Source organism: Bufo bufo, chromosome 5 (genome assembly GCF_905171765.1).
Source record: "Bufo bufo chromosome 5, aBufBuf1.1, whole genome shotgun sequence".
NCBI lineage: Eukaryota > Metazoa > Chordata > Amphibia > Anura > Bufonidae > Bufo > Bufo bufo.
The window spans coordinates 428,334,391-428,358,138 of record NC_053393.1 but is presented as its reverse complement, the minus strand read 5'-3'; the positions used below and the strand labels follow the sequence as shown (position 1 = coordinate 428,358,138).

Below are 23,748 nucleotides of genomic sequence, written 5' to 3'. Positions count from 1 at the left end.
CCTGTCACTTTGAGTTTGACAAGACATGTCCCACTATACAGTCGTGGCCAAAAGTTTTGAGAATTACATAAATATTGGAAATTGGAAAAGTTGCTGCTTAAGTTTTTATAATAGCAATTTGCATATACTCCAGAATGTTATGAAGAGTGATCAGATGAATTGCATAGTCCTTCTTTGCCATGAAAATTTACTTAACCCCAAAAAAAACTTTCCACTGCATTTCATTGCTGTCATTAAAGGACCTGCTGAGATCATTTCAGTAATCGTCTTGTTAACTCAGGTGAGAATGTTGACAAGCAAAAGGCTGGAGATCATTATGTCAGGCTGATTGGGTTAAAATGGCAGACTTGACATGTTAAAAGGAGGGTGATGCTTGAAATCATTGTTCTTCCATTGTTAACCATGGTGATCTGCAAAGAAACGCGTGCAGCCATCATTGCGTTGCATAAAAATGGCTTCACAGGCAAGGATATTGTGGCTACTAAGATTGCACCTCAATCAACAATTTATAGGATCATCAAGAACTTCAAGGAAAGAGGTTCAATTGTTGTTAAGAAGGCTTCAGGGCTTTCAAGAAAGTTCAGCAAGCGCCAGGATCATCTCCTAAAGAGGATTTAGCTGCGGGATCGGAGTGCCACCAGTGCAGAGCTTGCTCAGGAATGGCAGCAGGCAGGTGTGAGCGCATCTGCACGCACAGTGAGGCGAAGACTTTTGGAAGATGGCCTGGTGTCAAGAAGGGCAGCAAAGAAGCCACTTCTCTCCAAAAAAAACATCAGAGACAGATAGATCTTCTGCAGAAAGTTTGGTGAATGGACTGCTGAGGACTGGGGCAAAGTCATATTCTCTGATGAAGCCTCTTTCCGATTGTTTGGGGCATCTGGAAAAAGGCTTGTCCGGAGAAGAAAAGGTGAGCGCTACCATCAGTCCTGTGTCATGCCAACAGTAAAGCATCCTGAGACCATTCATGTGTGGGGTTGCTTCTCATCCAAGGGAGTGGGCTCACTCACAATTTTGCCCAAAAACACAGCCATGAATAAAGAATGGTACCAAAACACCCTCCAACAGCAACTTCTTCCAACAATCCAACAACAGTTTGGTGAGGAACAATGCATTTTCCAGCACGATGGAGCACCGTGCCATACGGCAAAAGTGTTAACTAAGTGTCTCGGGGACCAAAACGTTGACATTTTGGGTCCATGGCCTGGAATCTCCCCAGATCTTAATCCCATTGAGAACTTGTGGTCAATCCTCAAGAGGCGAGTGGACAAACAAAAACCTACTAATTCTGACAATCTCCAAGAAGTGATTATGAAAGAATGGGTTGCTATCAGTCAGGAATTGGCCCAGAAGTTGACTGAGAGCATGCCCAATCGAATAGCAGAGGTCCTGAAAAAGAAGGGCCAACACTGCAAATACTGACTCTTTGCATAAATGTCATGTAATTGTCGATAAAAGCCTTTGAAACGTATGAAGTGCGTGTAATTATATTTCACTACATCACAGAAACAACTGAAACAAAGATCTAAAAGCAGTTTAGCAGCAAACTTTGTGAAAACTAATATTTGTGTCATTCTCAAAACTTTTGGCCACGACTGTACTACTCAAAGGAATAAAGACCGCTGTGCACCCTCCATAGGACTTAAGACCTCTGTGCACCCTGCAGAGTAGTAATGCCCTCTGTGCCCCCTCCATAGTAGAAATGCTCTCTGTGCCCCCTCCATAGTAATAAAGACCTCTGTTCCCCTTCCATAGTAATAAAGTCCTCTGTGCCCCCTCCATAGTAATAAAGTTCTCTGTGACCCCTCTGTATTAAAAACAAAAAAACACAGTAACCTTGTCCCGTTCCTGAAGCTCACAGTCCTCTCTCTCTTCCCTACAGGCACAGATCGCTCTGCAGCACTGTGTGGGCGTAGCTTATGCAGATTAACCTGTTCCGGACATAGGGCGTATCGGTACGCCCTGATTTCCCGATCATTAAGGACACAGGGTGTACCGATACGTCCTATGTATTTCCGATCACCGCTGCTCGGCCAGCGGTGATCGGAACCTGGTGCCTGCTGAAATCAATTATCCGGCACCCAGGGTTAATGCCCAGGGAAGTCCTGTGACCCGACCCCCCCTTGTATCGGCGATCGTTGCAAACTGCAGGTCAATTCAGACCTGCGGTTTGCAGCGGTTTCGGGAGGATTCTGATCACAGACCGCGGGGATCAGAAACTTCAAAATGGCTTTATTTTATGTTTAACCCCCCCCCCCCTGGCAGCCCTCTGTGTTATTTGCCGCAGGCGGGTGCGGGGCGGTGCAGCAGTGCGGGCGGGAGGGCCGCGATCATCAGGACGGTGCTGGGGCGGAGCGGGAAGGCACGCGATCATCCGCCCGCCCCCTCTCTCAGGATGGCCGAGCGGTTTGCAGAGTGTCAGCACATTGCTGACACTCTGCTTGAAACGCCTGACATCTGTGCTGGCACAGATGTCATGCGTTTAAACCCTTCCATGCTGCGGTCCGTAGGGACCGCTGTATGGAAGAGGTTAAGAGGTAGCTGCTGTGCCTTTTCAGCCCCCGATGAGATAGGGAGGGGGCCCCCCTCCCACCCATCACCACTGCTCTTCTGTGGCAGCGAGTGATGGTTACCATGGCAACCGGACACCTTCACAGGCATCCGGCTGTCCATGGTGCTGATCAGAGGCTGTCCATGGTGCTGATCAGACTTCTGCTAAAGGCTTTGTAAAGTGAAAATACAGTACAGTACACTATATAGTGTACTGTACTGTATTATACAGACATCAGACCCACTGGATCTTCAAGAACCAAGTGGGTCTGGGTCAAAAAAAAATGTAAAAAAAAAGTGAAAAAAGTAAAAATAAAAAAACACATTTATCACAGATTAAAAATGAAAAAAATACAATTCCCTACACATCTTTGATATCACCGCGTCCGTAACGACCTGATCTATAAAACGGTCATGTTACTTTCCCCACACGGTGAACGCCATAAAAATAAAAAAATGAAAACTATGATGAAATTGAAATTGTCGTATGTACGCCAAAATAGTAACAATCAAACCGTCACCTGATCCCGCAAAAAATAAGCCCAAAAAATAAAAAAACTATGGCTCCCAGACTATGGAGACACTAAAACATGATTATTTTTTTTTGTTTCAAAAATGATATTATTGTGTAAAACTTACATAAATAAAAAAAAGTATACATATTAGGTATCGCCGTGTCCGTAATAACTTGCTCTATAAAAATATCACATGACCTAACCCCTCAGGTGAATACCGTAAAAAAAAACAAAAAAAAAAACGGTGTAAAAAAAGCCATTTTTTGTCACCTTACACCACAAAAAGAGTAATAGCAAGCGATCAAAAAGTCATACGTACCCCAAAATAAGGCCAATAAAACCGTCATCTCATCACGCAAAAATCATACCGTACCCAAAGATAATCGCCCCAAAACTGAAAAAACTATGGCTCTCAGACTATGGAAACACTAAAACATGGTTTTTTTTTGTTTCAAAAATGAAATCATCGTGTAAAACTTACATAAATTAAAAAAATGGTATACATATTAGGTATCGCCGCGTCCGTGGCAACCTGCTCTATAAAAATACCACATGATCTAACCTGTCAGATGAATGTTGTAAATAACACAAAAAAAAAACTGCCAAAACAGCTATTTCTTGTTACCTTGCCTCACAAAAAGTGTAATATAGAGCAACCAAAAATCATATGTACCCTAAACTAGTACCAACAAAACTGCCAGCCTATCCTGTAGTTTCTAAAATGGGGTCACTTTTTTGGAGTTTCTACTCTAGGGGTGCATCAGGGGGGCTTCAAATGGGACATGGTGTCAAAAAACCCGTCCAGAAAAATCTGCCTTCCAAAAACCATATGGCGTTCCTTTCCTTCTGTGCCCTGCCGTGTGCCCATACAGTGGTTTACGACCACATATGGGGTGTTTCTGTAAACTACAGAATCAGAGCCATAAATATTGAGTTTTGTTTGGCTGTTAACCCTTGCTTTGTAACTGGAAAAAAAATATTAAAATGGAAAATCTGCCAAAAAAGTGAAATTTGGAAATTGTATCTCTATTTTCCATTAATTCTTGTGGAACACCTTAACCTAACAAAGTTTGTAAAATCAGTTTTGAATACCTTGAGGGGTGTAGTTTCTAGAATGGGGTCATTTTTGGGTGGTTTCTATTATGTAAGCCTCACAAAGTGACTTCAGACCTGAACTGGTCCTTAAAAAGTTGTTTTTTGAAAATTTCTGAGAAATTTCAAGATTTGCTTCTAAACTTCTAAGCCTTGTAACGTCCCCAAAAATTAAATGTAATTCCCAAAATGATCCTAACATGAAGTAGACATATGGGGAATGTAAAGTAATAACTATTTTTGTAGGTATTAATATGTATTATAGAAGTAGAGAAATTGAAACTTGGAAATTTGCACATTTTTGCCAATTTTATTGCAAACTTGGTATTTTTTTCCCCAAAAATTTTTTTACTCTATTTTACCAATGTCATGAAGTACAATATGTGACGAAAAAACAATCTCAGAATGGCCTGGATAAGTAAAAGCGTTTTAAAGTTATCACCACTTAAAGTGACTGGTCAGATTTGCAAAAAATGGCCTGGTCCTTAAGGTGAAATAAGGCTACACAGAGAGAGACAATCAAAAGGGCAATGCAAAAGGTAAATACCAGAAAAGAGCAGGGCCAAAAATCAGGCACACAATACAGGATATAACAGGATAGAGGCAGTGACTGGTCATAACTGATACTCAGGCAAGGGTTTCTGGAGCTCCCCAGGACACATGGTTGTTATGGCCAAATTCTGCCCATGGCAGGAGGTAGGGTTATCTATCTTGTCATGCATTGATGTAGGTGCACAAAGACGAGGACAATGCATATCATAACTCACTTTATCAAATATAGAGATAGACACCTAATAAATTGCTGCATAGCGACATTTATCGGCTTCACAGGTGCTAATCCCATGATATCAGGTTACTCACAAATCTATGGTCATTTTCGGATGTCGACCCATTTCAGAACTTCTAGGATATTTTCTCCACATGGTTGTGTCCAGTCAAACCTGTGTATTATGGCATGGGGGAAACGTGTCGGAACGCTATGTAACAGCCCTGTAGGTAAAGTCACCGATAAGTGGGACCACCTTTTTTTAAGAGTGTTTAGTAAACTTGTAGGCAGGCATATTTTTGGCTAATATAGGAGAAGATTGAGCCTATGCCACGTGCATAGATAAAAGGAAATATTCGAGGGCTACAAGGTCTCAGCTCCTTTATTGTGTAGCTGTAACTGAATATTCCAATGACACACCAAATTTACGCTATTTACGGTACTAGTTTATAATCTCCCCTCTGCTGATCTAAAAAAAATGAATATTCTCCAGTGATGTTTTCCCCCTCCCCCTTCCTTTTTCCCCTTGTTTCCCTCAATTCCAGTTAGGGATAAACTACTATTGTTTTTGTACCAGGCAGCTCATATGCCTTTTACTTGTTCAGCTCTCTGTATTTTATTATATGTCTATGTGACTCAAAATGTTAATGCCTGAAATCCTGTACACCTGATAGACATAGTGGCCCAGAGTTACTAATCCTACAGATGGAGTAATCTTATACAGGCTGTCAGGGGCTCAGGCAGGATGATAAATTTGGTGCAAAAACAGGTACTTTTCACTGACACTATACCAACTTTTGGTTGGCTTACTTTGAGAAAGAATTTTACACCGGAATTGGGGTGCAATTTTGGCTCAAAATGGTGAATGTTGGGTCCCTCTTCCATTGAAGGCTGTTAAGGCTGTCTGTTAAGCCCCACCTGCTTTTTGAGAATGTTGGAACAAAAGTGTAGAAACTGCCTAGATGCACTAAATTGTGCAAGTTTGAACTACCTTTTTGGCAGATATTTGGTGCAGACCCAATCTGGGCCACTATTGGCTTTATAAAGCTATTTACTTTCTTATAAAGATATTTACTTTCTTATTAAAATAAATGCATACTGTTTTTCAGCACAATATAGAAAACATAAAAACATTAGACTTATAAGAGTCAAAACAACTATTAACCCCTTCCCGACCAGTACCATACATGTACAGCTCAGCGGGACGTGACTTGCTGCCCAGCACTGTACAAGTACGGGGCACTGATCGGTGGGTGAAGGAGCTGAGCCTGGGTGTTACTGACAGCCGGATCCCTGCTGTATCAGAGAACATTGGTGAAAACACAGATGCCGGCATATTAACCCCTTGTATGCCACGGTCAATGCTGAACACAACATGTATAAGGTTTGCAGAGGGAGGGGGCTCCCTCTCCAACCCCATCACCCCCCATCACAGAGGGCTGATGGCTGCTAAGGAAGCCCTTACACAGGCATCGGAGCTTGCCAACTATAGAAGCCTATTAGACCCAGCAGCCAGTCTTGGTCTCATAAGCACACTGTCAGTACACAATGTATTGTAATGCACTGTAGAGGGGATCAGACCCCGAAAAGTAGAAGTACCATAGTCGAACAAAAATAAAAAGTAAAAAAAAGTGTTTTACAAAATAAAAGGTTCAGGTAAAAAAAAAAATACCCCTTTCCCATAAACACAAACAAAACCAAAAAAACTGTGGCAGAATTGCTGCATTTCTTTATCCTTCTTCCCAAAAAGCAAAAATAAAAAGTGATCAAAACGTTGTACAGTACAGACCAAAAGTTTGGACACACCTTTTCATTCAAAGAGTTTTCTTTATTTTCATAACTATGAAGGCATCAAAACTATGAATTAACACATGTGGAATTATATACATAACAAACAAGTGTAAAACAACTGAAAATATGTCATATTCTAGGTTCTTCAAAGTAGCCACCTTTTGCTTTGATTACTGCTTTGCACACTCTTAGCCTTCTCTTGATGAGCCTCAAGAGGTAGTCCCCTGAAATGGTCTTCCAACAGTCTTGAAGGAGTTCCCAGAGATGCTTAGCACTTGTTGGCCCTTTTGCCTTCACTCTGCGGTCCAGCTCACCCCAAACCATCTCGATTGGGTTCAGGTCCGGTGACTGTGGAGGCCAGGTCATCTGGCGCAGCACCCCATCACTCTCCTTCATGGTCAAATAGCCCTTACTTTCAAAGTTTTCCAATTTTTCGGCTGACTGACTGACCTTCATTTCTTAAAGTAATGATGGCCATTCGTTTTTCTTTACTTAGCTGCTTTTTTCTTGCCATAATACAAATTCTAACAGTCTATTCAGTAGGACTATCAGCTGTGCATCCACCTGAATTCTCCTCAACGGCACTGATGGTCCCAACCCCATTTATAAGGCAAGAAATCCCACTTATTAAACCTGACAGGGCACACCTGTGAAGTGAAAACCATATAAGGGGACTACCTCTTGAAGCTCATCAAGAGAATGCCAAGAGTGTGCAAAGCAGTAATCAAAGCAAAAGGTGGCTACTTTGAAGAACCCAGAATATGACATATTTTGAGTTGTTTCACACTTGTTTGTTATGTATATAATTCCACATGTGTTAATTCATAGTTTTGATGCCTTCAGTGTGAATCTACAATTTTCATAGTCAAGAAAATAAAGAAAACTCTTTGAATGAGAAGGTGTGTCCAAACTTTTGGTCTGTACTGTATGTACCCCATAAAAGAACTGATGATGATGGCAACTCATCCTGCAAAATTGGGGTGCTTTTTCTCCTGTTACCACTTGTGAAAATAAAAAATGTGTGGCTAAAGCAACATTTTATTGAAAGAAATTAAATATTTAATTTTCACAGCCAAGTGTTTCTAAATTCAGTAAAAATGCCTGTGGGCTCAAAGCGCACTTTCAACTCTCAACGGGTGTTATTTCCAAAATGGGTCTCTTTTTGGAGGTTTCCACTATCGGAGTACCTCAGAGTCTCTTCAAATATGACATAGTGCCCAAGACTTGGTCGAGGGAAATCTGCCCTCCAATAGCCATATGGCTCCTCTTTCCTTTCTGAGTCCTGCCATGTGCCCCTACAGTAGGTTGCGAACACATATGGGGTGTTTGCACATTCAGGAGAAAATAGGTAACAAATTATGGGGTACTTTGTATCCTGTTACTACTTGTGAAAATGAAAAATGTGGGGCTAAAGCAACATTTTTATTTGCAGAAATGAAATTTTTCATTTTCACAGCCAAGTCTTTCTAAATTCTGTAAAACGCCTATGGGGTCAAAGTGCTCAGTATAGCCTTTAATAAATTCTTTGAGAAGGGTAGTTTCCAAAATGGGGAAACTTTTGGGGAGTTTCCACAGTAGAGGCACCTCAGGGTCTCTTCAAATACAACATGGCTCCCAAAAATTCCAGCAAATTTGCTTTCCAAAAACCATATGACCGTCCTTCGCTTCTGACCCCTGCCATGTGCCCATAGAGCAGTTTACGACCACACATGGAGTGTGTCTGTAAACTGAAGAATCAGGGTAATACATTTTGAGGTTTGTTTTGCTGTAAACCATTGCTGGAAAAAATGGATTAACAGAAAATCTGCAAAAAAATAAAATGAAATTTTTAAATGTCACCTTCATTTGCCTTTAATTCTTGTGAAACACCTCAGAGGTTAACAAAGTTTGTAACATCAGTTTTGAATAATTTCAGGGGTGTAGTTTCTAAAATATAGTATGAGTGGTTTTTATTACCTAAACATCTCAAAATCACTTTTTAACTGAATTGGTGCTTAAAAAAAGTCTTGAAATATTTCTTGAAAATTTGAAAAATTGCTTCTAAAATTCTAAGCCTTCTAATGTCCTAAAATATAAAATAACATTTACAAAATGATGCCAACATAAAGTAGACATATGGAGAATGTTGACTGATAACTATTTTGTGAGGTATTACTATCTGTCTTGAAACTAGAGAAATTCAAATTTCGAAAACTGTAAATTAAAAAATAAATTCTGTTAATTTAGAATTTTGTTATATAAAATTTACTGCTAACATGATGTACAAAGTGTCACGAGAAAACAATCTCAGAATCAATTAGATAAGTAAAATCATTCGAAAATTATTACCGCATAAAGTGACACATCAGCAAAAATAGGACTGAGCAGGAAGGTGAGAACTGGCTTGTGGGTAGAAGGGGTTAAAGGCAAGAGTCGATTAACTACATCAACATCTGGAAAACAATTGTTCTACTAATGTAAAGGGCCCAGATAATCACTAACGAATGTTCATAGGAAGGCTTGTTACCAATTATCTTGCAATTACCAGATGAACGAGTGAAACGCTCGTTCATTGTGTAATTGAATTGTTTGTGTAGACAGATCGAGCCTGTATGAGGACGAGCGATGGCATTAGCGATTGCTCCGCCTCATACTGTGGAGGAGATCGCTGCATGTAAATGCAGCGGTGTCCTCCACTGACGAGCAGGCAACTGTAGGGAAGGAACGCTTCCTTTCCCACAATCACCTGCTAAATTTGTCCCATCTAAAGGGACCTTTACCCACAGTTTATTGGTTTCTTTAGATAATTCAAAGGGTCCTTTCTAAGGCTTGGTCTTCGTAAAGGCCAAACTTTAGAAATTGTAGATCTCAAGCTTCAAAAGAAGCAGATATTGTATTTCTTGATTGTCACTGGTACTGGCAAATGGGAACTAGTACCCCAGAGCCACAGACAAACAGACTACCATATAAAAAGTCATTATTCTCTACTGATAGATTCCTGCTGCACGATTCAAACAACTACCTCTGTGAGCAAACCTACTGACCTCTACCAACAGCCTTAATACATTCTGTCAGTTGAGCAGGCCCAGGGAATGCAGAAGACTTGCCAAATTACTCCAATAATGTGGACTATGAAATCAAAATGTTCCTAAGAGTACATGCCCAGAAACCAATTTTTTTTTCCATGTCCGTTCTATTTTTATTTTTTTTTGCACTTCAGTGGGTCCGCAAAAAAAACAGAAATGACTCTGTGTGCATTCCTTGTCTGTATGTCTACATGCCCATTTCTCAAAAAAATAGAACATGTCCTATTATTGTCCAGACTGCAAAACATCCAACAGTCGTGCGCATGAGCCCTTACTTGGATTCGGATCCTGCTGTGCTTTAGAAATTCTCTGTTGCACATTTATCATTCTTTGCCTCTCCACTTTAGCACATTATCACTAGGGATGAGTGAATTGACTTCGGTTGAAACATCCGAAGTCGATTCGCATAAATATTTGTATCTGAGCAAGCGCTCCGTACAGTAAATTAGAATGTATTGGCTCCGATGAGCCGAAGTTATTACTTCGCGAAGTCTCGTGAGATTTCGCATAATAACTTCAGAAATTGATTTATACTGTAAAAAAATATTTTCTGAACTCGGGTTTGGTTCCAATGTAAGACTTGGAACCAAACCCGAGTTCAGGAAATGTTTTTTTACAGTATAAATCTATCTCTGGTTATTATGCGAAGTCTTGCGAGACTTCAAGAAGTAATAACTTTGGCTCATCGGAGCCAATACATTCTAATACTTACAGAGTGCTCGCTCCATACAGTATTGAAATAAAGTTTTATGCGAATCGACTTTGGATGTTGATTCACTCATCCCTAATTATCACATGCATGTACCTGATAGTTGGCTTTCAATAAAAGTCCCAAAAAGAAATAAACATACAGTAAACGTATTAGTTACTTAGTATGAGCCACTAATTTCCCAGTATGCATACGACAATTTTTTTTATTAAGTAGAAGAAATTTAAATAAAAAAAAATTAATAAATAAAATTTTAAATACAAAAAAAAAAATTATAAAAAAAAGCCTGGGCGGCATCACCCAATTTATCCAGCTTCTTTGTCAGAAAAAGCTGAGTAGGTGTGTCAAAAATATGGCGCTCAACCTGTACAGCAAATTTCTCAATGTATACACCAGACAACTGTCATGAATACCTTGATACATTTTCCAGCTTAATTTCATATATTACAAAGCTGTCTGCTTGCAGCCACCATTAAGTGGAGGAGCTCAGTTAATGGAAGTTTATACAATGCGATGGAAGTTATAATAATGTCTTTGTACTGAGCTCCCCCTAGTGGCGCCTGCATGTCACCACAGAATGAAAGAAGGAAATGAGATCAGCGTAGGGCCCTGTAGCAGTCACATGGTCTGCCTTTATTGAAGGTATGCCACTGCCCAAATACTAATGTACAATAAAATGAGCAAGTTATGATAAATGATGAACAAGGTAAAACAATATAAGTTTATGGTAGTTTTTTATGAATTCTGTAATTTAAAAAATATTTATTTTACTTGGTTATATTTAACCACTTCCCCCTTTGCAGCATAATAGTATTGTCACAGCAGGAAGGTAGGTAACGCTCACTGGTGTACTTTTAAGGTGCAGTGATGATGTGGGCTCAGGCATTTTGCCCACACTATCAATTATGTTCCGTCTGTGTTACACGGCTAGTACCCAACTCTAACAGCCAGGTCCGGAGATTACTAAGATCCGGACATATAACCCTTTCGTTGCTGACCATAGCATCTAATTGATTATAAGGGGGCTCCCTTTCTCACCCCATCACTCCCATAATGTGATTTTTGGGGTGTTAAGGAGTTGTCTGACATTATGTCAGATTTACTGTTTGTGACATAATCAATCGCATGTTCCAGTCCCCTCCTGAGACTTAGAAAACAAAGTTAAAAAAAAGTGTTTGAAACAAAAAAAAATAAGTAGAACAAAAAATTGCCTTTTTCTACTTACAAACACCTTAATTTTTGTAAATAGCTATACGAAATTTTTATTACCACAAAAATAACAACCCATTTAATAAAATGACCACATTATTTACCCAGTAGATATATGTCTAGCGAACATTTAAAAAATTGCCCAAAATTGATGTTTTATGTTTATTTCACCTTTTATGCAAAAAAAAAGTGATAAAAAATTGTATGGACTCCAAAATGGTACCAATGAATGCTACAATTCCAGAGAGCTCCAAATTTATTTATTTTTTTCTAAAAGTTGAAAAACATAAATAGTAAATGAATCATGTCACTTGTATCTTACAGTAAATGCCATGAAAACAAAACCCCAAAACAATGGCAGAATTGCTGTATGCTGTATATATTACACGTACCCTCAAATGGTGCCATTTAAAGATACAACTGGTCAGCTGGTCCAGAAAAAGACCTCGTATAGCTGTCGACAGAGAAAACAGTTATGGCTTTTGAAATGCAGAGATAAAAAATAGAAAAACATTGCCATGTCCTGATATCTAAAATAGCCTGCCGCCATAAAATGATACCTAAAAAATTCTGCACTTATATAACTTATGAGAAAACGAAGACTAAAATAGTGACACATTCAGAAAAATAATAATGAAAAAAGAAAAATTAAAAGAAAAAAAAAGAATGCTTTGTGGAATATAGAGCAATGTACTGTATCTCTTTCCTCATTTCCACAGATTGACTAAATCAGTGATTTTTAAAGGGAATCTGTGACCATCCTGGGCCGTTTGTAACTGTTAGTAGGGCATTCTAACTGTGCTATTGTATTGTAGAAATATACCGTACTTTTATGTACTAATCATGCTTTTCTAGCTTTCAAAAAACAGCTTTTTATGATTATGCTAATGAGCTGAAATGAGCCTAAGGGGCTGTACTTATGGTTGCTGGAACCCAGCTATGGCCCTCAGAATGGAGTCCTCCTGCTCCTCCCCTCCTCTTCTTTTCTCCACCTCCACAGCTAGGGTACGTCATCATGCTGCTGCTCCAAGTTTCACAGCTGATAATGGATATCAGAGCAAAAACAAAGCCATGAGGAGGAAAGAACTGCATGTAGAGCCTGGATTGTGTAGAGGCACAGATCTGAAGTAAGGTACAAAAAAAAAATTCTGCTGCACTGAAAGTTCCGAAGAGCACGGTGGCCTCCAAAATTCTTAGGCTACTTTCACACGAGTTTACATTTTCCGGTATTGAGATCCGTCATAGGATCTCAATACCGGAGGAAAGCGCTTCCGTTTTGACCTCATTCATTGTCATTGAGGACAAAACGGAACTGAAGAGAACGGAGTGTTCCAAAATGCATTCCGTTCCGTTTGGCTGTGTTCCCATACCGGAGAGCAAACCGCAGCAAGCTGCAGTTTTCTTTCCATCATGGGAAGCGGAGCAAAATGGATCTGGCATGACCCACAATGCAAGTCAATAGGGACAGATCCATTTTCTCAGACACAATAGAAAACAGATCTGTCCCCCATTGACTTTCAATGGTGTTCATGACGGATCCGTCATTGCTATCATTGCTAAGATAATACAACCGGATCCATTCATTGTATTATCAGTAATGGAAGCATTTTTGCTGATCCCTGCCGGATCAGGCAAAAACGCAAGTGTAAAAGTAGCCTAAATAAGTGACATTTAGAAACAACCAGGTGGCAGCCCCAATGCATTAAGTAATAAGGGAGAAAGGACCTTGGTAAAGGTTGAGCAAGAACCCAATGGTCTCTCTGTCTGCTCTTCAAAGATCCTTTGTGCAGACGGAGAAACTTCCGGAAGGTCACTGCAGCACTCCACCAATCCTGCTGGCGCATGTGCAGTTCAGTTAATGAAGCTGCTGCCCACAGACGGTAACAGATTGAGCAGGCTCAGACATGAAGACAATCAGTGCCTTTGTTTGCAGCTGCATCATGATGATGCTGCTGAGAAGGTGAAGAGAAGAAGAGAAGGGAAGAAGCAGGGCTCCATTCTGTGGTGCAATGCAAGTGTAGCCTCTTGGAATCTTTTAAGCTCATTAACATAATTATAAAAAACTGTTTTGGGGGGCTAGAAAAAAGTGATTAGCACTAGCGTTGATCGAGCATGCTCGGCCGAACACCAGTTCGGATTGAGCATCTTGATGCTCGGCACATGGTGGTATTCACAGCCAAAAAACGTGCAGGTAAATACTGCCCTTCACTGTAATGCCGTAGCCATGTTGGTTACTGGCATTACAGTGATTGGCTGGCCGGAACGTGTCATCGGGTGCTATATAGCACCCGATGACACGTCTTTGGCTCAGTGTTAGTCAGGGAGAGCTGTGCTGAAGAAGGGAAAGATAGTGTATGGAGTGAAATTATTCTTTTTTTCAGTTGAAAAACTTGTCAGAGACCCAAAAGTCCTTTTAAGGACTATTGTTGTGTGTGGCAGCAGCAATATATATTTTTAGAGCAACCTGCGCTAAATTGCAAAAACTTTACAGATCCAAAAGTCCTTTTAAGGACTATTGTGAGTGGCAGCAATATCGATTTTTAGCGCATCCTTTGCTAAATAGCGTGCAATAGTTAGGCCGCTGCAGACAGCAACATTATCTGCGCTACATCTCCTGTGTAACGTGTGTACATCCAACAAATATAAGTGACATCCAGTGTACATTTTCCTTAGACGGTGTCCGATGCGGACAGTGACATTACCTGGGGTACATCTCCTGTGTAACGTTTCCACATCCCAAATACCTGTGACATTCCCTGTAATTTTTTATTAGCAGCTGGAGACATCAGCGGCATTATCTGCAGTATTTCTCCTGTGTAACGTTTCCACATCCCAAATACCTGTGACATTCCCTGTAATTTTATATTAGCCGCTAGCGATATCAGCGACATTATCTGCGGTATTTCTCCTGTGTAACGTTTCCACATCCCAAATACCTGTGACATTCCCTGTAATTTTATTTTAGCCGCTGCTGACATCAGCGAAATTATCTGTGGTATTTCTCCTGTGTAACATGTGTGCATCCCAAAAATATCTGTGACATCCAGTGTACTTTTTCGTAGATGGTGTCCGCTGCGGACAGTGACATTAGCTGCACTACATCTCCTGTGTGAAGTGTGCACATCCAAAAAATATCAGTGACATCCAGTGTACTTTTTCCGTAGACGGTGTCCACTGTGGACAGTGACATTACCTGGGGTACATCTCCTGTGTAAACATCCCAAATACCTGAGACATTTCCTGTAATTTTTTATTAGCAGCTGGTGACATCAGTGACATTATCTGCGGTATTTCTCCTGTGTAACGTTTCCACATCCCATATACCTGTGACATTCCCTGTAACTTTATATTAGCCGCTGCTGACATCAGGGACATTATCTGCGGTATTTCTCCTGTGTGACGGTTCCACATCCCAAATACCATTTTTTATTTTTTTGTGCATACAGTTACAAATCCTACGCTACTGTACATGTGACATACTTTCAAGCATATATAACATTTAATATGAAGAAGGCGAGCAGTAAGGGACAGGGAAGTGGCCGTGATGCTGATGTGCACGCAGAGGCCGTGGCCCTGGGTGCGTTAAAACTGTGGCTGCTGCCAGAGCACAAGAAAAAGTAATCATTCACCATACCTAGCTTCATGTCCCAGTTTGCAGGGTGGCGCAGGACAACGCTCTCGAAGTCAGACCAGTGCGACCAGGTGGTTGGTTGGATTGCAGCAGATAATGCTTCCAGTCGGTTAAACACCACCCTGTCTTCCACCAAGTCCAGTCTCAGTAGCCAAGAGTCTGGTCAACACAATCCTCACCCTGATCCTCCTTCCTCCCACTATGGAGTGCCTTGCCAAACAAGTGATCCAACACTCGGATATTCCGAGGAGCTCTATTCAGCACCATTCCTTCATTTGGGCCTCTCGACAAGCCCGCTTGAAGAGAGACATGAGATCTTGTGCCCTGATTCCCAAACTCTTGAGCATCCACAGTCACAGGAAGATGATGGTGGGGAACGGCAATTAGTGTTTCACGAGGTGGATGATGATGAGACACAGTTGCCAAAAAGTCAACGGCAATTAGTGTCGCAAGAGGTTGATGATGAGGATGAGACACAGTTGTCAATAGCTGAGGTTGTTGTTAGGTCAACAAGTCAGGAGTATGAGCAAAGTGAGGAAGTGGAAGATGAGGTGGTGGACGATGAAGTCACTGACCCAACCAGGGAAGGTGGAAAGCCGAGCGAGGACAGCAGTCCAGAGGGGGAGGGATCCGCAGCACCGCAACAGGCTGGAAGAGGCAGTGGGGTGGCAAAATAGAGAAGGCGGGCTACACCAAACAGGCCCACAACTTTTCCCCGGAGCACCCCCTTGCGGCAATCTCCCTTGCCAAGGGGTAGGTGTTCCGCAGTCTGGCGCTTATTGAGAAAAGTGCGGACGACAAAAGAATTGTACTTGCAACCTGTGCCATACAAAAATGAGCAGGGGCATGAACATTAGCAACCTCACCACCACCAGCATGATTCGCCACATGACATAAAAGCACCGTAAAAGGTGAGCCGAACGCCTGGGTCCACAATCTGTGTCTGCAGGTCACACCACTGCCTCCTCTTCCCCTGTGTTACGTGCTGGCCAACCCCCTGTCGAAGGCACAGGCCTGGATGCCTCCCGCCCTGCACCTGGACCTTCGTAAACACCATCAGCGACCACATCCACTTCCGTGTCCCAGTACAGCGTACAAATGTCCTTACCCCAGGCATTTAAATGCAAGCACAAATACCCAGTCACCCACCCACAGGCCATAGCACTTAATGCACAACTTTCCAAATTACTGGCCCTGGAAATGTGGCCATTAAGGCTTGTGGACATTGAGGCCTTCCGCAGCCTGATGTCGGCGGCCATCCCTCGTTACGCAGTCCCCAGCCTCCACTATTTTTCACGGTGTGCCGTGCCCGCCTTACACCAGCATGTGTCCCGTAACATCACCCATGCCCTGACTAACGCAGTTACTGGGAAGGACAACTTAACCACTGACACATGGACAAGTGCTTTTGGCAAGGGACGCTACATTTCCCTGACGGCACACGGGGTGAATGTTGTGGAGGCCGGGAGCGAGTCGTACCCTGGGATGGCACAGGTGCTACCGACGCCAAGGATTGCGGGCCCTAATTCCATCAGGGTTTCCACCACCACCTACGTTAGTGGCTCCAACCCCCACTTCTCCTCCTCCGCCTCCTCCTCCACTTCCACCTCAGAATTATCCTCTTGTAGCACCAGTCAGTTGGTAGCTAGAAGCAGTGTAGCACTGCAGTGGGGAAGCGTCAACAAGCCGTGCTTAAGCTGATCTGCTTAGGTGACAAACAGCACACCGCCGCAATGCTGTGGCAGAGACCAGACTGAGCTGTGGCTCTCGCCACTCAACCTAGAACCAGGCATGGTTGTGTCTGATAATGGCCGTAACTTGGTGGCGGCTTTGGAGCTCGGGAAGCTCACACACATCTCATGTCTAGCCCACATCTTCAACTTAGTGGTTCAGCGGTTTCTCAAAACCTACCCCAATTTTCCTGAGCTACTGGTGAATGTGCGCCGCATGTGTGCCCATTTTTCGCAAGTCATCGACAGCTTCCGCTGGTCCGTCAATGCTGCAGCAGCACTTAAAATTGGCAGCTCACTGACTGTTGTGGGACGTGAGCACGCGCTGGAACTCGACGTTCTACATGTTGGCCAGGCTTTGTGAGCAGCAGAGGGCAGTAGTGGAATACCAGCTGCAACATGGTAGTCGCCTTTCCAGTCAGCTTCCGCTCTTCACAAGCGAGGAGTGGGCAAGGATGTCTGACCTCTGTGAAGTTTTAAGAAACTTTGAGGAATCAACACAGATGGTGAGCGGCGATGACGCTATTATCAGTGTCACCATCCCACTTCTGTGTCTACTCAAACGCTCGCTGCTCACAATTAAGGCTGACGCTTTGCATGTGAATAAGATGGAAATGGGGGAAGACATTACACAGGGTGATAGCCAGACCACCCTCAGTTCGTCTTCTCAGTGCAAATTGGATGAGGAGGAGCAGGAGACGATTGCTTCCGCTACAAAGGGTAGTACCTATGGAAGTTTAATTCCATCTGTCCAGAGTGGATGGGCAGAAGAGGATGAGGAGATTGAGAGTCATCCTCCTGATGATGACAGCGAAGTCTTGCCTGTTGGGACTCTGGAACACATGGCTGACTTTATGTTAGGCTGACTTTCTCGTGACCGCCGCGTTTTAAGCATTTTGGACAACACCGATTACTGGTTGTTCACCCTTCTCGACCCCCGCTACAAAGAAAACCTCTCATCTCTCATTCCTGTGGTGGAGAGGATGAGCAAAATGGTGCAATACCAGAAGGTCCTTGTGGAAAAATTGCTCCAAAAATTTCCAGCTGACAACGCTGGCAGCAGAGTACATAGTTCCTTGGGCAACCGAGGAGGGGAGACGAGGGGAACACACAGCAGTTCCAACAGAGGCAGGGCAACACTCTCCAAAGCCTGGGACATGGGTTTTATGACACCCTGCCATCACCCTCACCCTGATGCGCGGCCTAGTGTCACAAGGAGGGAAACATTTTGGAAGATGGTGAAGGAGTACGTAGCAGACTGTGTCAGCGTCCTCAATGATCCCTCTGTACCTTACAACTACTGGGTGTCCAAGCTGGACACGGGGCACAAACTTGGAGGTGCTGGCCTGCCCTGCCACCAGCGTTTTGTCAGAGTGGGTATTTAGTGCTGCTGGGGGCATAATAATTGATAAGCGCATCCGCCTGTCAACTAAAAATGCTGACAGGTTGACTCTTATAAAAATGAACAAGGCCTGGATTGACCCTGACTTCTCTGCTACTCCAAAGGAAAGCGGCTAAACATAAAGGCACTTTAAATGTGTTTTTTTATAATGTACTGAATACACTGTATTTCCATGCACCCCTTCCACCACAAAAAAGGTATATGGTTCAATCTTCCTTTTCTCGTTCTCCTCCTCTTCCATCATATCAACATGCTTATTATTCTGCCCTCGCTCCTAATGTTGTAGAGGGTCAGCTCACCTGCAGGCCCTTGCATATAATGTTTTAAAGGGTCAGCTCACCAGCAGGCCCTCACCTGAGGGCCAGCTCACCTGCAGGCCCTCGCATGTAATGTTTTAGAGGGTCAGTTCACCATCAGGTCCTCACCTACAATCTTTTATAGGGTCAGCTCACCTGCAGGCCCTCGCATATAATGTTTTAGAGGGTCAGCTCACCAGCAGGCCCTCACCTACAATCTTTTAGAGAGTCAGCTCACCTGCAGGCCCTCGCATATAATGTTTTAGAGGGTCAGCTCACCAGCAGGCCCTCACCTACAATCTTTTAGAGGGTCAGCTCACCTGCAGGCTCTCGCATATAATGTTTTTGAGGGTTATCTCACCAGCAGGCCCTCAACCATAATGTTTTACAGGGTCAGCTCAACAGTAGGCCCTCACCTATAATTTTTTCAATGGTCAGCTCAGTAGCAGGCATTCGCCCATAATTTTTTTGATGCTCAGATCAGCAGCAGGCCCTCGCCCATAATGTTTTAGAGGGTCACCAGCAGGCCCTTGCTCCTAATGTTTTTGAGAGTCACCAGCAGGCCATCAATCATAATTTTTCAAGGGTGTGTATGATGCCCTCCTTTATGTGTAATAAAGGGTGTATTGGAGTGCCGGTTCCTTGTAATTTTTGGAAGTCCTTTCACTTAGTGCATAGGCTTTATGAGTGTAGGAGTCCCACTACCTGATCAATTGTAATACAATGTGAATGAGGCCCTCTATTATGTGATATACAGGTTGTATCGGAGTGCCTCATCCTTGTAATTTTTGGCAGCACTTGCACTTTATATACAAGTAAATATACAGGAAAGAATGTTTCCTAACAATTTTTCCTCTAAAATCTATTTTATCTTCGGTTTTGTGCGTATTAGTGTCAGTCTGTAAAAGTGGTGTACTACTCGGACAACATCGTTCCCAGCATGACCTGGGAGTCCAAGATGCATCCAGACATCCTCCCCATGCTGTTCCCAAACCATTTCGGTGGTGTTTCCATCAATTTCTGACCTTTTCCTATGAACCAGACACCCTCCCCTCTTCAGAACAGGGGTGCCTAGTTTAATGCTCGTGTTCTCCCATTGATTTCCATTGTGCTTGGGTGCTCTGTAGAGCACCCGAGCATCCCGAGTAGAGATGGCCTTGCGATTCGCCCGGCGGTCATTTCGCGGCGAACTTTGCTTGTTCGTTGTTTACCGAACAGGCAAACATATGGCGATGTCCACCGGCGCCATATCTTTGCATTGTGCAACTTTGACCCATGACACATCCATGGGACAGGACAGCCAATTGAGACGATTCAGCACATGGACACACCCACTACCCAATAAATAAACGTGATCTGGCCACCATTTTACATTGTTTTTTGCCAGTGTAGGGAGAGGTTGCTGTGTGGAGCAGGGACAGACTGTTAGAGAGTATAGAGACACCAAACGCTAGCTAATAGGGCCACAAAAGTCCATTTAAGGACTGGTATAGGTGTGCTATCGATAGGTGTTGCATACTGACGGGTGTAATATACTTATAATATACTTTCTAACATAGAAAGTATATTATAGTGCATTTGTATTGTGCAGCAGTTGTGTGCGGTTCTGCTGAGATACCGCAGCTATACAGAGGGACAAACGTCATTGAAACAACTAATTGCAACTGGTTTGATATACCAGTTGCCTCCAAAAAAATCTGATTAAGGCCCCAGTCACACGTCCGCAATTATGTTCCGCATTTTGCGGAACGGAATTGTGGACCCATTCATTTCTATGGGGCAGCACAATGTGCTGCTTGGATACGGAAATGCGGATCTGCACTTCCGGGTCAGCAATTCCGTTCCCGAAAAAAATAGAACATGTCCTATTCTTGTCCGCAATTGCGGACAAGAATAAGCATATTCTATTAGTGCCGGCGATGTGCGGTCCGCAAAATGTGGAGCGCACATTGCCATGTCCGTGTTTTGCAGATCCGCAAAACGCGTTAGGGATGTGTGAATGGACCCTAAGGGGTTCTATATACCTGCTTCCACATATACTGCTCTTCTCTAGGGACTTTGGCACAGGGTCATTTTGAAAATGATAGGCAGAGGAAGAGGCAGGCCGTTCCGCAGGGGTGGTAGGGGTCGGGCAGGTGCACCAGGCTGCAGCCTAAGTAGGAAGTTGGAGAAGGTGCGTGCGATTAAGTCAAAGGACGCACCAGAGTTGGTTGAGTGGCTCACTCAGCCTTCCGCTTCTGCACCCTCCTCATCCTCTGTATCAGCACCCTCCTCACTCTCTGCTGTGTGCACCCCCAAAGACACCACCACCACCACCATAGCCCCTCCACTCGAGTCAGAGGAATTATTTTCCCATCAATTTCCAGGCCTTACCGATGCGCAGCCATTCTTGGCATCAGATGAGGAAGAGGAGGTAGCAACTGCCGCCACCCAGTGTTCTGACTACAGTACCCAGATCAGCCGAAGGAGGGTGGTCCCCGCTGTTGCTGCCTACTCCGAGATCTCTAATGTCAGTGTTGAGGAAGGTGATGATGATGGCGTGTCGATGGACGTCACGTGGGTGCCCACAAGAGAGGAAGAGGAGGGGAGTTCAGAGGGAGAGATGGAGCAGCAGATAGGGAGGAGAAGGACGAGAAGCAGGCAGAACTCGCAGTGCACAGGAGGCAAAAAGTAGACTGCAAATGTATCTGGAGCGAACCATCCACCATGCACGGTCACATCTTGCGCTCCCAGGATGCCGGCACATGGCTCCGCAGTGTGGGCTTTTTTTAACGTGTCAGCTGCTGATAATAGTGTTGCAATCTGTAGCCTGTGCTGTCAACGCATAAGTCGTGGTAAGCCTAACACTCACCTAGGGACGACCGCCTTAAGAAGGCACCTGGCCTCCCATCACCGAGCCCAGTGGGATCAACGCCGTCAGAACCCACAAAGCCACCCTCCTGGTGCTCCAAGTCCTGCCTCTTCTCCTTATACTCTCTCCTCCCATTTGTCCTCCACCTTCCACCACGCCGTCATCGCATTCATCTGGCACAAGGCAGGCTTCCGTGGCCCAAATGTTCGAGCGTAAAAAAAAATAATTATGATGCCGGATAATCCTCTTGCCCTAATGTTTGGGGCCTGTACTCCAGTGGCCTACATTAAAAATGTTATCCATTGACTGCACAATGTACCTCGAGCCACATAATCACAATTTCTTTTATGTCAGGTGAATGCCTAATTTTTAAGGACCATACTCCCGTGGCCTAAAATAAATATTTTCTAGGCTCCAGCAGGGCACATTTCTGAGAATTTCCCTTTTAAACGCACAAAAAATGGCCCCTGATTAAAATACATATTTTTGGGGGGAATTTTTGCCATTGATCCCCCTCTGGTATGTCACTGTCCATGTTGTGGGACAATTTGTGCACTTCTTGTAAGAATTTGGTGGCTGCAAATATGACCTGAAGGTTTTTCAGGTTTGCCTGCCATTAAAGTGAATGGGGCCCGCCACGAACTTGTGGTTCGCAAACATTTGATCACGCTCGCGAATCGTCCCGGCCAATGTTCATCCATCACTAATCATGAGGTGTTCGACTCGAGCACCTGAGCACTTTGGTGCTCGATCAACACTAATTAGCACATAAAAGTATATTTCTAAATGACAACGGCAGAGTTACAATGCCATACTAACGGTTACAAACGGCCCAGGATGATGACAGATTCCCTTTAATTTGACAATCATTTGGTTTCTTCATCTTATTGTGTATTCCCATCACACTAACCTGCTCTCTTCTTGCCAATGTCTATTCTCTATCGTAGATTTTAAAATGCCTTGAGACCAGTTGTTTGTCTAGACTATTGCTGCTTCAGTATTGGAAATAAAAGCATATCTTGGGGCTTTGCTTTTTAATTACCAGCCAAAAACTGTTGCTTTGCTTAATAGGAAGTCAATTTCGGCAGATTTGATGAATCCATCCTTGACATTTTAACCCCGTGTTTATTTTTGCTTGTGATTTTTTTTTACTTTCTCATTTGGCTTGCGCAGTAATCTCTGACAGTTTAGGAAAGCTACATATCCTCTGGATCAATTAAAATGTTAATGTAGTTCTGAAATATTAATTTATCTCTGCCTGCCAGCTTGTAAGAGCGTGTCCTAGGATATAGCATTGACACCACGCTGCCTACCTCAAAATCATACTATCTTGTTTGCTGCAGAAGCCATTTTATGTATGACAGCATACCCTGCTTATTGTTTCTAAATGGTCCCAGGGGTGTAGCTATATGGGGTGCAGATGTAGCAATTACTACCAGGCCCAGGAGCCTGTGGTGGCCCGAAGACATTGGTATTAAAGAAAGTGTATGCTGGTCCATTTATACCTCTGGCTGGAGGGAAGGGGTTAGGTCAAGAATTTGGCATGGGAGGGGGTGCCGTTTCAGTTTTTGCCTCAGGCAGCACAAAGGCTATGTGCTTCCGTGGCCACAAAGCACTGAGGGTACGGGGGGCCCTTGGACCTTTAGCTACGCACCTGAATTGTCCAAAAATGCATTAAAGAGGTTCTCCAGGTTCAGGGCTGAACCCGGATATAAGTTCTTCTATATTCTTTTACTATATATGAGTGGAGCATCAGAGCTTCACATCACTGTGCTAAATGGAGACTTCCCCCCTACCAGTAAGCCTGGTGACATCACCGGCACAAATGGGTGGTCTATAGCGCTGCCCTAGGCTGTTTTGGAGCCATGTACTATGCAAAGTAGCATAGTACCCGCCTCCAAAACAGCTTATCTGTCTAAGAGACCAGGTATGCAGTGATATAGTTTCTGAGTGCTTAACTGCTGAGTTTCAAAACTTCCCTTACACTGCCTTTTTAAACTATCTGGTGTGCCGGGTGCAGAATTTGTGTATTTCTGTACGATTTAGCATCACACTGCTCTGCCTGCCTCCTGCTTTTAAGAGCTGACAGGGAGCAAACTTTCACAAGCAGGAGGCAGGGAAGAGCAATGTGAAGCTGCATCACA

General features: G+C 43.4%; 1 long non-coding RNA gene across 1 annotated transcript; it reads left to right on the top strand.

The window, feature by feature from the left end:
* The first annotated feature begins 5,655 nt into the window (after window positions 1-5,655).
* On the top strand, window positions 5,656-21,990 carry LOC121002313. Its single transcript, XR_005779283.1, has 3 exons — window positions 5,656-5,787; window positions 21,651-21,654; window positions 21,979-21,990. It is a non-coding gene; the product is annotated as an uncharacterized LOC121002313 (long non-coding RNA).
* Window positions 21,991-23,748: the final 1,758 nt, after the last annotated feature.